Here is a 15,662-nt window from a genome sequence, read left to right as displayed (position 1 = left end):
GACAATAGCTGGGTGGTCCCATATTCTCCACTCTTATCAAAAATTTTTAATTCTCATTTAAATGTTGAGTTCTGTAATACGGTACAGGTGATAAAATATATTTGTAAATATATTAATAAGGGTAGCGACCAGGCTATTTTTAACATCCGCCAGCAAGGGAATGTTAACATTGACCCAAGAGATGAGGTGCAGACCTTTAGAACCGGCCGATATGTTAGTAGTAACGAAGCAGCGTGGCGGATCTTAGGTCTGCCTCTGCACGAGAGACACCCAACCGTCACTCATCTCGCGATTCATTTACCCAATGGCGAGAGGGTTTACTTTACGGAAAATAATTTTAGAGAGAGATTAGAAGCACCACCTAAAACTACACTAACTGCATTTTTCCTGTTGTGCCAAAGTGATACGTTTGCAAAAACATTACTTTACATTGACGTGCCTCGCTACTATACTTGGAATGTGGCACGGAAGCAATGGAAACGTCGTTTACAAGGAACACCTGTCGATGGCTGGCCAGGTGTGAAGGCAGGAGACGCTCTAGGTCGCATTTACACGGTGCACGTTAGCAATTTTGAATGTTATTGCTTGCGTATGCTGCTGAATGTAATAAGGGGTCCAACCAACTTCTCGGATTTAAAAACATTTGAAGGTCAAGAACTTGCAACTTTTCAGCAGGTGTGTGAGAAGATGGGGTTGTTGGAAGATGATAACCACTGGGATACCACCTTAGAAGAGGCCGTGCTGTGTCGCTCCCCGGCGCAAATAAGAGAGCTGTTTGCCATATTGATATGCACTTGCGGTTTATCCAATCCTCTACAACTCTGGCACAAGTATAAAACTGCGTTATCAGAGGATATCATGCACAGATTTGAAAGAATGGATCACGTTAACGATGATCTCTGTTTCAATGAGGCGTTGGGGCTTATCGAGGACAAAATATTAATAATTTCTGGAAAGAAATTGTCTGATTTTGGTCTACCCTCACCGCGGCGTAGAGGAGAGCTGTCGAACGAGTTGATAAAAGAGCTAAGCTATGATACCAACCAGTTAGACGCTCACGTTTGCGAAACTGAGCCACGTTTGCTACCTGATCAAAGAGAGATTTATCACAAAATAGTAGGACGAGTTGAGAATGGTGAAGGCGGACTTTTTTTCCTTGATGCCCCGGGTGGTACAGGAAAAACTTTCTTGCTTAATTTACTTTTAGCAAAAATTCGTAGCGGTCATAACGTTGCATTAGCTGTGGCTTCCTCTGGAATTGCTGCAACATTGCTAAGTGGTGGACGGACGGCACATTCAGTCTTTAAATTACCTCTTAATCTGGTGAACGAAGAAACCCCATCGTGTAATATCAGCAAGAGCAGCGCTCGTGGCCTCCTGTTGCAGCAGTGCAAACTAACTGTGTGGGACGAGTGCACAATGTCACACAAACGCGCAATCGAAGCTCTTGATCGTTGTCTACAAGACTTACACAGTAAACAAACAATAATGGGTGGTGTGGTTGTTTTATTGGCTGGGGACTTTAGGCAAACTTTGCCTGTCATCGAGCGAGGCACTGCAGCAGAAGAAATTAACGCATGTCTGAAATCCTCATATTTATGGACCAAAGTTGAAAAGCTGCACCTCACCACCAACATGCGTGTCCAGTTATTCAGTGATCTAGAGTCGGGCACGTACGCTGAGAAACTGCTCGAGATCGGTGAAGGTCGAATCGAAACTGACGAAGAAGGTATGGTTCTATTCACTAACCAATTTTGTCATGTTGTGGATTCGGAAGACGCACTTATTGCTCAAGTTTTTCCAAATTTGCAACAAAACATCCACGATGAAAATTGGCTATGTGAAAGAACTATACTAGCACCAAGAAATGAAACAGTTGCGAAAATCAATAAAATTATCTTGGACCAAGTAACCAGCGCCCTGTTTTTCCCACGGTCAGCTATACGTAGCTTGCTCACGTGTTTCTAAATCGCAAAATCTACATATTTTCGCTGAACGAAAGAAATCAAATAACATAGTTTACAGGAGTATATTGCAGTAAAAACACATAGATAAATTACCTGCAGATGTCCATTATTCCAATTACATACTAATTCTTTACTAACACGAACAATATTAAACGCAAGTAACTTCAGTCCGTCCTGTTTATTAATCAGTGTTTAGTAATCCGTTTGTGATGAAATTTGATATGGATAATTTCAAGCCTGGGGAAGGACATAGGGCTACTTTTTATAAACACACCATACAGGCGAAGATTATATAAAACTGTAAACCTGATTGACTGACACACCTAGCGGTCAACGCACAGCCGAAACCACTGAACTTAGCATCTTGAAATTTGCAGATAGGTTCTATTATAGCTTAAATGAGCACTAAGAAAGGAATTTTGATAATTCCACCCTCAAGAGTTTCCCTCTTAATATTATAGGGGTTCAAAGATTGTATGGAATCCGTCAGTTTTGAAGTTAGACATCTGAAATTTTGGATGTACGAGTAACTAAATAAGATTATTTTTTTACTATTAAGATTATTTTTTTTTACTATTAAGATTATTTTTTTTTACTATTAAAATGATCTGTCACGAAACTTAATGTGGCAGACCAAATTCCACGCGAGCGAAGCCGAGGGTAAAAGCTAGTAATATATAAAGCTCCACTTAGAACATGATAGGGCAAACCATCTGGGAAAATAAAAAACACCTGGAAATGAGCAAACCAAGAAGGGAGAATAAAGACAATAGTAACAGTCAGCATATGGACAGGAAAGGAAAAGAGCAATAGCTCAACAGACAGAAGAACCGACCATGAAGCAATAGGTCACTGTGTAAGAGGGTGACCTGAGTGGTCATGCGCCTCTTCTCCCTGTGTGAATATAATGTTCTACCATATGTTTATATAAGAGTGTTTTATATTACATAATGTCTGATGTGTTAGTTACTGGGTCAGTATAGAACAGGTATAGATAGAGTATTAGATTAGGAATCGGAAAGTGCAGCGGTGATCACTATATGATACAAAGTATTTAATTATAAGTTAGGAAATAGTTAATGGGTTTAGGAGCGGCTCCAGTGTGGGAGGAGCAGGTTGATTGAAAAACTGGGGCACTTCCTGATTACACTTAGAGTCAGAGGGAGAGATGTGACAGAGCAGTAGTTGGAAGCCCAGGGGGCACCAGGAACATGGGCTGTCCAGCTGCAGGGGGACGTCAGCCAGAAACTATTATGCAGACATTCCTTAACTTTCAGGGTCCACAGGAGACACAGAAAAGCGAGTCTCAAAATCTTCCTAAAAGGGGAAGTCGGACATGGAATAGCACAGAGAAGATGGTACAGGAGTCTTAAGCTTCCGAACGTCTCAGAGACCAAAAAGGTCAGCAATTGAAGGGACAGTTCAGGATAAATGGACAGTGACCATCAATACGTGCTGTGCAATTGACGTTGAACCTGGAAAGTTTGTGCCCAATACTGCGTGTTCCATTATGTTGAATTTGGACACTTAAGTGAAGTTCTTTTTTTATAAAATGGAGTGGAAGTTCCCTAATGTGTGTGCGGCGGTTGCAGAAGTGGAAGACCGAAGATAGCAGAGACCTGCATCCAAAACGTGAGTGTTACGCACCACACACACAACACAGGAGAATTGGGACATTGTTCTTTTGTAGGGAGCCAGGTTGTAGAAACACAGCTGGGTCTCGCCACCACTACCACCCTGAGCCCCTCACAAAATTATCAAATCTCCAATCCAAGTCATGACACCCACCCTTATTTGACTGCTTGTGCATGATAGTCTGCTTGTTGCTGTCCATTTTGGAACACCAAACAAAGCAAAACAGAGTCCTGGTTTTGGCTCTGCATAATGTGGCAAGAGAGCGTAGGCAAAGTTTCATTGCGCAAGACTAGTGATTTGCCCTAAATAATTGTCTGAGGTTCCACAATCCAATCTGTTGATTGATCTTAGCCAAATCTTCTTCTGGAGACTTTAGGGTCGTACCTTCCTTCCTGAATTAGATTCAAAGGTCATTGATAAAGTATAGCTGGATGTTGAAGGGGAAGTGGGCGGAGGAAGACTGTTCACTGACTTCCCGCAGTTGACTTTAGCCTGTGAAGGTTGTCTGAAAGTCCTGCAGGTCTGGCTGAGTAAAGTCACTGAACACTGGTAGGCACAGAACACAGTTATGTCTATATATATAGTGAGCACTTGACCTCATAACAATCTGGTCCTGGTGCGATGATCCCTTCAATTTCTCCATTCTGCTAGATTGTCTATGTGACTAGTTCTAAAACACAAACAAAAACGAGATGTGAATACCGACAATCTTGTCTAAACCCAGAAAGGACAGGGAAAGGGTCAGTCCACTAGCCATTCACCGGCACCGCAATGTGAATATCATAAGGTTAACATAGGAAAAAAACTTTTCACTCAGCCTCAACCTGTGCAATTTTCTGCCCATGAAATCATGGGACACTAGATAGAGGCCTTTCCCTTATCAGTACTGACCTGGGCCAAGTGTGCATGGTGTGCCTTAATGTACTGGAATGTGTCTGGTATAGGAGCAAGACTGTCTGCAATCCTGCAGCTAGGAATGCCAGAGGTCTGCTCAGTATGGATGATTTGTCTCATAACTGCTTTCAACCACACCTTAGCCAGGATCTTGTAGTTCATGTCCAAGAGAGAGATAGGATACCAATTTTTCAATTCCTATCTCTACCTATTAAATATTTTATACAAGAACATGATCATCCCTTGCCTCAGAGACTGATGCTGCCCTCCACTACCATCATCTCATACAGGCCAACAGATGCGAGCAAATGAGGTTCCCCAGGGGTACATAGAGCTCTGCTAAAAGACCATCACTGCCCTGTGTCCAGCATGGCCCAAAGGATTTAATGACAGAGAGCAGCTCCCCCATCATCACAGGGACAGAGAAGGCAGGATGGCAGGATATCAAGCAAATTGGATAAATTCCATTAAAGAACTCAGCCCTTCTTTAAAATAGTCATTTTTTTGTTTCATAATGTTAAATATCCACTTAGATTGAGTTTGAAACTCTTAGGTTTTCAACTCTGGCTTTTATCTAAGTTCTCACTCATGCTTTGATTCTGGCAATAAAAAAAATGTTTAACTCCTTAACAACCAATGGCACGTCATAGGTTGTGTCCCCCTCTTTGGTGCAGGCTCCAGCGATGAGTCCGCACCTTTTCCGGCACATGACAGCTGATCTGATAACGGGCAGTCAAACCATCACATCTACCCCAAAATGGTATCAATAAAAACGTCAGCTCGGCACACAAAAAATAAGCCATCACCCAGCCCCAGATCATGAAAAATGGAGACGCTACAGATCTTGGAAAATGGCGCCATTTTTTTTTTTAGCAAACTTTGGATTTTTTTTTTCACCCCTTAAATAAAAAAGAACGTATACATGTTTGGTGTCTACATACTCATAATATAAGCAGGCACTATTGACGGCAAAACAGGCGAGTTTCTCAACAAAACACACCCCATTACTCCGGTATTCTATGTACTACCGAAAATCCATAAAGACCTAACCAATCCTCCCGGACGACCTATAGTGGCCTCAACCGACTCCATCTTTACCCCATTATCCAGGTTTCTCGAAAAAATCATTACACCCTTAACTCAAAAAAGCCCATCTTTCCTGTTAGACACAGGCGCATTTCTCAAAACTCTGTCTGACTTGCAACAGGTCCCCGCCACTTCTTTACTAGTATCATTTGATGTAAAAAATCTTTACACTTCAATACCACACGACCGGGGTATCCACACAGTCAAGGCCCTCCTCATCGAATCCAACATCGACCCAAGACTCACCGAACTAACAATTGACCTACTGACCATAGTGCTTACCAAAAATTACTTCTTATTCCAGGACAAATACTATCTGCAGATCAAAGGCACCGAATGGGCTCAAACGTAGCGCCACCTTACGCTAATTGCTACATGGCGGCCTTCGAGAACCTGATAGTCTACACTAGCCCTCTCTTCCAGACACATTCCATACTCTGGAAGAGATACATTGATGACATTTTCTGTATCTGGAATGGCACTCCAGAGACACTGGACACTTTCTTTAACCATCTCAATTCAGCGTGGCCCGACTTGGGTTTAACTGTCACTCACGACCATCAGAGAGTAAGTTTTTTGGACACTGTAGTCATCAAGGATGAGAAGGGCTTCCTCACGACGGATTTATATTCAAAACCCACCGACCATTTAATGATGCTGTTTTCCATTATCTCTGTTGCAGATGCTCCCTCTTCTTGGTCCCTTCCTCAACTATCTCTCCTCACCACTCCGTTGTCTGTTTTTAGCGTTACCTTTTGCCAGTTAAGCACCCCATCGCCCTCTATAGCACTCATAACTCCTTCCTGGTTGCTGGAACGCAAACACACCAACCGTGGAACGCAGACGTCGCGGAGACACGCCTCTTCCGGTGACGTCATCCAGTGACTTCCTGTTTCGCGCTCCCAGCCACCACACAGCGTTTGCGCGCGTAGCAATCGCCCCATACACATATATAAGGATCTCTCCACACACATATGGCCACTTCAACAAGCGGTGGATACCGCGTTATGGATCCTGCCAGGTCTCAGACATCTTAACGTAACATCCTTAGCTATTACCAGTTTATATATGATGCTCCAGAGACGCCATTGAGTATGCTCATATGTCCCCTTACCCATAGGTGGTCCTTACCATTGCCTGCTTAACTGATGGTACATCAGTACTCCTAGTCACATTTCAACATTGGTAGGTGTACTCGGCCTTAACCCATTTGTGCACAGATAGCCATCCGCTTATCTGCTCAAACACCCCCTCTTTTCCTCTCCCCTTTCCCGGTCACAATCCTCATGTTTTACCCCGGTCTAGTTTCCCCTTTGTATCTATGCAATTGTAATTGTATTTGTTATCTACTACTATGTTTATGTACTCACATTGTTATACATCTTGCAGTTAACTGATGAAGGTCATTACAACCGAAACGTTAACAAGCGGTGGATACCGCGTTATGGATCCTGCCAGGTCTCAGACATCTTAAGGTGGTCCTTACCATTGCCTGCTTAACTGATGGTACATCAGTACTCCTAGTCACATTTCAACATTGTTAACTGATGAAGGCCATTACGACCGAAATGTTTTACATCCACTTTTGGACTGCAATAAAAATTTTCACTGCTTTGAAATATATTTTGAGTGCCAAGGTTATTTTTAAATACACAACTTACGTACTCATAATGACCCGGAGAATCATAATGGTAGGTCAGTTTTAGCATTAAGTGAACATAGTAAAAAAAAAAAAAAAAAAAACAATTGAGGAATTTCACTTTTTTTTGCAACTTCACCACACTTTAATTTTTTTCCCATTTTCCAGTACACGATATCGTAAAAACAATGGTGTTGTTCAAAAGTACATCTCGTCCCGCAAAAAACAAACCCTCACATGGCCATATTGTCTTAAAAATAATAAAGTTATGGCTCTGGGAAGAAGGGGAGCATAAAACCGGACAGCATGTATCAGACTATGGCTGTATAATTTCAGACATATGTATTTAACTCTCAGCCTCCCTGGAGAATCAAACAGGTGGGTCCCCGAGGGATTTTCCCTGCCTGCTGCCCTTGAGTAATCAGTCTCTCCCTATATATACACAAGGTGAGAGACCTGTCTCTCTAGAGCATTCGGCGGAGAGAGGCCGCCGGGGACCCACCTGTCCGACTTGTCTCCAGTGCGGCTCGATTCCCAGTGGCTAGTGAGCCATGTTTTTCTCTGAAATTCCGCATTTCAGAGTTAAACATAGAGCTGAACTCATATAGCCATGGTCTAATACTGTACATACTGCCCATGGATCGGGCAACAAGTAGCAGCTGTCAGGTTCTCTTTAAAGAGTCAAGATAGAGTTTTAGGTTTCCTACATCCAATATCTGGTACTAGAGGTAAAGTCCTCTTGCTCTCTGAAAAGGCTATTTGCAATCTTTCCACAGAATACACTGACTATGTGCCACAGATGTCGTGAGAATTGAGCTATATAATAGCCCTATAACTCAGCTATGGATGATGTTATCTTTGCATTATCTGCACCCACAAATTTGTGCAGGGTATTACGAGAGAAAAGGACTACTGGACAAAAAAAGGTTTGTTTTCTGTGGGAAAACTCTTAGTTCATGATTACATTATGTTATTATGTGGAATGGGGTTGGGAGTGAGGAGTGATACAGGACCCGGAATTCATAATGAATATTTGCAACATCATGGGTTTTTGCTTTTGGAGGCATTCACATTATGCAATGCAAATTCAGTTTCGCACATTATTTTTCTTTAAAATATGCAGTTAAATTGCAGAAAAATCTCCATAATTGCTGCTTCTTGCACAGGATACATGAGGCGCCATCTCAAACACTTTTGGGTTGTACATGCACCATGACCTATGACCACAAAAAAAGCAAATATTTCCAGATCAGACCCAGAAAAAATAAACTATAGGAAAATAACTGCAATTTCTGAATAGCAAGATATTTTCTAAAATGTAAACATGCCATTATAATCATGAACAGCTATAACAGCCCAAATTATTGCTATCTGCACAGAATAGCAATAAAGCAGAAAAAGGCTGATAAACAACAGCACCGCTAATAAATAACATTATGTTACTGAATGTATACGTGACTATTTCTGCCTGAACTGACAGATTTAAGATTCTTCATCGGCAAGGCCTCTCCTGGGTGAAGATTTGAAAGTAGACTGGCGTATCAAGATATGTTGTTAAAACTCTTTTGAAGAAGCAGTAAGAAAAGGGCTTTGTTGGAAAACTGTGCAGCAGGTGAGAGACACATCATGCTTACTTCCCCTCGAAATCGGAAGATGTCCAGCAGTGCCATCAGCACAGAACTGGCATCAACTAATAGGACTCAGCTACACTCATCTATGGTCCGGGGAAGTCTGGCCAGAAGTGGTCTTCATGCAAAAATTACAGCCAAAAGCCATACCTTCAACATGGAAATAAGGTCAAGCGATGCAACTATACATGAAAACATAGGAACTGGATACACAAAAAAAGCAGAAGGTGCTCTGGACCGATGAGACAAAATTTGAACTGTTTAGGTCTAATAGAATGCAGTTTGTTTGCCAAAGATCTGGAGAGCGGTACAATAATGAGTGTCCGCAGACATCAGTGAAGTACAGGGTGGTGGTTGTTCCTTGATGGTTTAGTTTTTCATTTCAACAAATGGAGTTGAAGATTTGTTCAGGATTAATGGTGTTTTCATTGCTCGGAAATACTGGCAGACACCTATCCATCATGTAATACCATCAGAGAGGCATCTGACTCCAAATTTATTCTGCAGCAGGACAATGACCCCAAACATAAAGTCAATGTAATTAAGAACTGTCTTCAGTGAGTCTTTTGAGGTGATGATATGGTCCCCAGTGCCCACATATCTCTAATCTCAACAGTCTGTCTGGGATTACATGAAGAGACAGAAACATTTTGTGCAAGCCTACATCCACAGAAGATGTTCCTTCAAAACCTGTGTGTAAGTATATCTACCTAAAAGAAGTGATGGTTTTTGAAGGCACATTGATATATGAAATATCGATTTGATTTAGATTTCATTCACTTTGCATTTTGTTATTTGATAAAAATAAACTATTAAGACTTTTGTTTTTGAAGGCATTGTTACTTTGCAGCATTTTTTTTCGCGCCAACCTGTACCTCTTGAGGTGATGCTTCATTTACAAACATTGCAGCAAAAACACAACAGAAAAATGACGACAGAGTCAAATAAATATAACGTAATCATTACGCTTAAAGAAGTTGTCCTAGCAAAAGCCTTTACTCCTAAACCTCTCCTGGATTGCTAAAAAAGTTCACAAGAAGGATAAACTGTGGATACCTTTTTTTCTACATGTCACATTAGACCCTCCCCTTGATTTGCCACAGTAAACTGTAGAACTTGTGAGATGCAAATTGCCTCTTCAGAGAAAAAGAGGACTTGAACTCTATAGCGCCACCTATTGGAAGCAGCAATCCTACAAGTCACTATCAACCCTTTAACGAGTCGTGCAATATGACTTAGGATAAATAGCCAAATCAGAATCTCAATTTGCAGACACGGTGTTTCGGGCTGTTGGCCCTCGTCAGTGCAAAGTATGAGAACTGATTTGGTTAGGTGAGAGGCTCTGGACTGAGGTCTAAGGGGTAACGTTTCTCCTTGTGGAGAGTGACATACCGACTCTGGCATGTCAAGGTAAGGAGGCTTACTCGCCGTGTAATGCTCCTCTGGGAAATTTAATATGCAAATTGCCTCTTCAGAGAAAAAGAGGACTTGAACTCTATAACGCCACCTATTGGAAGCAGCAATCCTACAAGTCACAATCAACACTTTAATGAGCCGTGCAATATGACTCAAGATAAATAGCCTAATCAAAATCTCAATTTGCAGACACAGCGTTTCAGGCAAAGTATGAGCACTCATTTAGCTAGGTGAGAGGTCTAAGGGGTAACGTTTCTCCTTGTGGAGAGTGACACACTGGCTCTGGCATGCCAAGGTAAGGAGGCTTATTCGCCGTGCAATCCTCTGGAAAATTTAATATGCAAATTGCTTCTTCAGAGGAAAAGAGGACCTGAACTTGTGCTCGAACCTGTGAGAGTGATCCTGAGGACACCCATGGTGGCATTCATCAATCAGTCATTCAATCAATCAATCAATCCTTGAAGCAAAGTCTTATGGCCGAATATACACCAGACCTTTATCGACATACTGTACACCAGGGGGCAACAACTGCTTCATGTAAGTGGAATATCTATAAATGGGAATTGATTTTAAGGATTCCAATGAAGAATTGTATTCATTTCACATTAGGCTTTGTATAGAGGCAACATTAACTTGTGGGATAACCCCTTTTCATGTTAATTATTGGTATTTAGGAAAATCTTTATAATGTACAGTATTTTGTTGGTGCAGATGAAGCCTCGTCTATGCGACAACATAGAAAAAATTGGTTCCATTTAGCCCTCTGTACTAAACTGAACCAATAATGTTAAGTCAGCTACTATGTGTTTCTATATGGTATTTAGTAGGGTATTTTAGGGTACTGTGTTTATTCTGTATGAGTACCAAAAAGTTGTGTGAGTGTATGATGTAAAAGTTGACAAAAACACAACTAAGTCTAAGCTTTTAGGAGCAAATAATGAAATAAATCCAGTTTTTCAGTCTTGAAAAGTTGAATTCTGAGGGGGGAAAGTCAGTATAGCTGATGAGGAATGCCGCAGGCCAGGGGCGGAACTACCGCCCGTGCAGCCGGTTCATTGAACGGGGGCCCCGAGGGAGAAGGGGCCCCTCCAGCCTCCAGCAGGGCCGCCATCAGGGCATGACTGCCCTGACTCCAGTATGGGGCCCGGCCGGTAGGGGCCCCCTCGGGGGCCCCCCTCTTGTGCGTCTCTCTCCTCATGGGGCCCCCGGCCCCATGCTATGCGCCGGGTCCGGGACTTTTCAGCGCTGAGCTGCGCTGTTGCAGCAGCGCCTTCATGATTCCCCTGACTTCCGGTCATGTGACGGCGCCGTCACATGGCCGGAAGTCAGGAGAACCTGCTGTCAGCGATTTGGACGAGCGCCAGGATTCTGCAGGGATCGCATGGGGGTAAGTATAACAAGTTTTATTTTTTTTAAAATACAATTAACTAGGAGTGGAGAGATGGGAGATGCACATGTGTGTGTGTGTGTGTGGGGGGGGGATGGGAGATGCACATGTGTGTGGGGGGGGGAGATGGGAGATGCACATGTGTGTGTGGGGGGGGATGGGAGATGCACATGTGTGTGGGGGGGGAGATGGGAGATGCACATGTGTGTGTGGGGGGAGATGGGAGATGCACATGTGTGTGTGGGGGGAGATGGGAGATGCACATGTGTGTGTGGGGGGAGATGGGAGATGCACATGTGTGTGTGGGGGGAGATGGGAGATGCACATGTGTGGGGGGGGAGATGGGAGATGCACATGTGGTGGGGGGGAGATGGGAGATGCACATGTGTGGGGGGGGATGAGAGAGGGGCACATGTGGTGGAGGGGGATGAGAGAGGGGCACATGTGGGGGAGGGGGACGAGAGGGGCACATGTGGGGGAGGGGGTGAGAGATGTGCACATGGGGGGGATGAGAGCTGCACATGGGGGGGTTTGAGAGCTGCACATGGGGGAATTGGTAGTAGGGGGATAATGAGCTGCACATAACGAATGTGGGGTGGGGGAGAGTAAATGATAAATGATGATGGGGTGGGGAGAGCACGGACATGATATAATGAATTGGGGCAGGGGGTGCATGTAAATATTGAATGCGGGGAGCAGGAAGTATAGAGTAGGGGGCGTTGCGGATGCAGGAGTGTGACTGGTAACAAATTGGCAGAAAGAGTAGAGGTTCTAATTAAACTATATATTAAGTGCCTATTTACAGTTAATGGGGGCACAGTGGTGGATTACAATTTATATTTGGAATGGTAGGTTGCATAATAACTAACCATATATTGATGGTGGATGCACGTCTGTATTCAGCTGCGTAATGTAGAAGTTGGGGAATGTGCTCTAGATAACTGTGTTATTTTATGCAGAGACGAGTCCTGGCTGGAAGATGTGATGGCGGTCTGTGCTGGATGAAGGAGAAAAGCGAAGATGAAGGACTTCACCTAGAGACGTCACCGGTGAGTCAGTCTATTACATGTACACTGTGTATAATGTCACTGGTGATCACTGTATTACCTGTACACTGACACTATATACAGAGCTCCTGTGTATAATGTCACTGGTGATCACTGTATTACCTGTACACTGACACTATATACAGAGCTCCTGTGTATAATTTCACTGGTGATCACTGTATTACCTGTACACTGACACTATATACAGAGCTCCTGTGTATAATGTCACTGGTGATCCCTGTATTACCTGTACACTGACACTATATACAGAGCTCCTGTGTATAATGTCACTGATGATCACTGTATTACCTGTACACTATATACAGAGCTCCTGTGTATAATGTCACTGGTGATCACTGTATTACCTGTACACTGACACTATATACAGAGCTCCTGTGTATAATTTCACTGGTGATCACTAGATTACCTGGACACTTACGTTATACATACCATGTATAGAGCTCCCGTGTATAATGACACTTATGGTAATATTAGTAATGTGGTGGTAATATTAGTAATGTAGTGGTAATATGTGGTCTGGTCATGGTGTGGCAGTTTTTCTCCCTTCTGTGTGGTATTATTCGGTCACTATGTTGTGGTAATATGTGGTCTGGTCATGGTGTGGCGGTATTCCCTGTATGTGGTATTATTGGTCATTTAAAAAAAAAATGTATATGACACATTCCCTTAAAGAAAACTAAATAAAAATATATCTAAAAAGAGTATTGGATATTTTAAGAAAATTTTAATAGGTTAGAGTAGGGCCCGCCCAGAAGAGTCTACCTTATCGTGGTGGCGGCTTTAAAAATCTTTTGGCCAAAACAAAAGCTGATGGCTATGTATGTGGCGCCGTCACATGGCCGAACGTCAGGAGAACCTGGTGGCAGCGACGTGGACGAGCGCCAGGATTCTGCAGGGATTGCATGGGGGTAAGTATAACAAGTTTTATTTTTTTTAAATACAATTAATTAACTAGGAGTGGGGGGAATCAGAGATGCACGGGGGGATGAGAGATGCACATGGGGGGGTGAGAGATGCACATGGGGGGGTGAGAGATGCACATGGGGGGGTGAGAGATGCACATGGGGGGTGAGAGATGCACATGGGGGGGTGAGAGATGCACATGGGGGGTGAGAGATGCACATGGGGGGATGAGAGATGCACATGGGGGGGATGAGAGATGCACATGGGGGGATGAGAGATGCACATGGGGGGATGAGAGATGCACATGGGGGGGATGAGAGATGCACATGGGGGGATGAGAGATGCACACGGGGGGATGAGAGATGCACATGGGGGGGTGAGAGATGCACATGGGGGGGTGAGAGATGCACATGGGGGGGATGAGAGATGCACATGGGGGGGATGAGAGATGCACATGGGGGGATGAGAGATGCACACGGGGGGATGAGAGATGCACATGGGGGGGTGAGAGATGCACATGGGGGGGTGAGAGATGCACATGGGGGGGTGAGAGATGCACATGGGGGGTGAGAGATGCACATGGGGGGGTGAGAGATGCACATGGGGGGTGAGAGATGCACATGGGGGGGATGAGAGATGCACATGGGGGGGATGAGAGATGCACATGGGGGGATGAGAGATGCACATGGGGGGATGAGAGATGCACATGGGGGGATGAGAGATGCACGGGGGGTGAGAGCTGCACATGGGTGGGATGAGAGCTGCACATGGGGGGGTGAGAGATGCACATGGGGGGTTATGTTTACATAACTTTGTTGCCTTATGAAGGGCAGGGGGGGCCCCCCAAAATTTCTTGCACAGGGGCCCACTACAGTCTGTGTCCGCCCCTGCCGCAGGCTGAGTTTCAAAGTACAGCCCTTCAAAGAAAACCCTTCACATCATCCATGTTATCACATTAGTGCCGTATTACAGAGGCAACTTGCATAGAGCCCTAATACATTCAGTATCATGGGTGGGTGCGTCTAAGTTTGAGATATTGGTAAGAAAGAGAAAATGTATGATAAATAAAAGGATGCCTTCTGAGAAGCATGGCAGAGTAAGTGTATGGGGTTTTCTGGAGAGATAAAACATTTTTGTACTGTCACTGCCCTCATTAACTATAAAGATAAGATGCCCGGTACACTTTAATTATCTTTAGAACACTTGCTCCCCCCTCCCATCCCCCCTCCCATCTGGGTCATTACATCACACACCAGTGTTCAGATTCCCCTGTAACAGCCAGAAAAGTAGACTGGCTGATAGTAACAGCGAGGAGCTGCACACTGGTGTAATGTCCCGGACGGAGGAGTGAGCAGTGCAGTGAAAAGCAGCTCCTGGCACATGTCTCCCTGTCTGCATGTGGAGGTTAGGGGGCGTGGTGGGTTGTGGTCTGCTACCCCACCCACTCATGCTTCTAGTATGCCTTTTTATCTGATCTAACTCCTCCCAATATTTGGGTTACTCCCAAGATTTTAACTATATCTTACTCTGAATGCTGCAAACCGTATCTTTATGCCTTCCACTGCTTCCCCTATGGACACCCCTCCCCAATCCGCTGGGACGGCCTTGAGGTAAGCCTCCAGGAAACCAAGACACAAACCGGCCATAAGGATAAAATACAGATTTATATATGTATACAGACATAAATAAAATACTCTTATAACATTTAACTCTTTCTTGACCCGGTGTCTTCCTGGGCACTGCTCACCCTCTTACACTGGTGTAACAGCAGCTGCTCCTCACTGCCCGGGTACTGCGTTCACCAGACATCAACACAATTTCTATCCGCTCCTCACGTGTTAACCTCTGCAACATGTCAATGGCTGTAAACAAAGAGAAACTTGTAAATAACTCATGAAAGAATAAAGTTACGCTACAACCAAGCACACCATTGTTTTTCTTATGAAATTCTCAATAAGTCTGATGTGTCACATGACCCGCTTCCCATTGAAAAAAAAGTTGGATCCAAAATGGCCGACTTCAAAATGGCTGCCATGGTCA

Source organism: Phyllobates terribilis, unplaced genomic scaffold, assembly GCF_046119375.1.
Source record: "Phyllobates terribilis strain yellow unplaced genomic scaffold, ASM4611937v1 Scaffold_2__4_contigs__length_985480577, whole genome shotgun sequence".
In the NCBI taxonomy this organism is placed as follows: domain Eukaryota; kingdom Metazoa; phylum Chordata; class Amphibia; order Anura; family Dendrobatidae; genus Phyllobates; species Phyllobates terribilis.
This window is presented reverse-complemented; position numbering follows the sequence as displayed.